We start from the raw sequence: 1,328 nt of genomic DNA on the forward strand, positions 1-1,328 counted from the left end.
TATTTCAAAACTACCCCTTCAGAAAATTGTTACTGATGGACTTTTAAAATTTTTATTTTTAAAATGCCTATGCCTCTGTGTGTGGGTGTGATAGAGAAAGTGTTGAACACTAGGGAAAGCATTGTCAAGACTTGATACTGGTGAAGACTGGAGGGTTTTTAAATGTTATTGATTTACCTTTGGGACAGAGAACACAGCCTGATAGTGTGAACTTTGTTAAGGGCTACTACACCTGTGTACATGGCAGATAGATGAATGAATGCCTGAAAGAAGCTGCCATCCACATCCTCTCTCACTCCATCAGCAGTGCCACTAGCGCTGCCCTGTGTGTATTTTGACACTGAGCCCACCATTTTTCACTCGTGGGGGGCTGAAATGCTAGCAAAACAAGGAGATTTTAGGTCATATCTGGCCAACCACATGCTCAAATCAGCAGCCAAAGGCTCTGTCGCCAGGGCCCTCCTCCACGGGGAGCTGTTTCAGTGCCCTCCATAAGTCCATTCTTCACAATCTCCGTCAATGTGTGGCCTAACTGGCAAAGACACGCCGAGAACCGCTCGGCTCCAGTGCATCCCGCCGCGGAGCGGAGAAACGCGGGGGCGGGACTGGATTGTACTGTCTGCTTGGGTGAGACCCAGCACAATGCAGCGCTAGTCGGTGCCTGCATAACAGCTGCTACTCCGAGCTCAAAGGCAGCCTGAGCCTGCAATGGTGTCCCCCCGCCTGGAAATCCTCCCGCCGCTTGAAATGCGAATGAAGAGGGTTTCTCGTCCCCCGCCTCGCACGCCCGTGAGCCCCGGGCCAGGGAGTACCCGCCCCTGGCTCGCCCGGCGGCTTCCGCACCGGCCTTGTCACAACCGCGCGGAGAAGCCGCACGTGGCTCAGGAGCTTCATGAGGAAAGAAGTCGGGGCGGTGGGGGGTGGGGACTGGTCTCCGGGCGAGGCCGGGGATGCACCTCACCGGCATCTCCTCAGCGCCGCTTCCCCGCCCCCTTCCTCCGCAGCGCCTCCTCCACCTGCTCCCGCCGGGCCGGGCCGGGCCCGGGGCGACCTGCTCCCGCCCCCACGCCAGGCTGGGTCCCTTCACCTCAGCGACAGCGCGGCGCGACGGCAGTACCTGGCTGGGGCAGCGGCTGCCGCTCCATTGTCCGCGGAAGGAGGCCGCGCTTCAGGCCCCGCCCCCGGGCCCCGCCATTGGCTGCGGTGCAGCGTCCGGGGCTAGCGGCCGCGCGTTAAATGGGGCTCTCGGGCGCCAGCGCTGCCCATTAACACTAGCGGTGACAGCGGCGCGGGGTGGGCGGCGGCCGCCGATGGGGGGAGGGTGGCGG

Source organism: Gavialis gangeticus, unplaced genomic scaffold, assembly GCF_001723915.1.
Source record: "Gavialis gangeticus isolate Ggan-Ray unplaced genomic scaffold, GavGan_comp1, whole genome shotgun sequence".
Classification (NCBI taxonomy): Eukaryota; Metazoa; Chordata; order Crocodylia; family Gavialidae; genus Gavialis; species Gavialis gangeticus.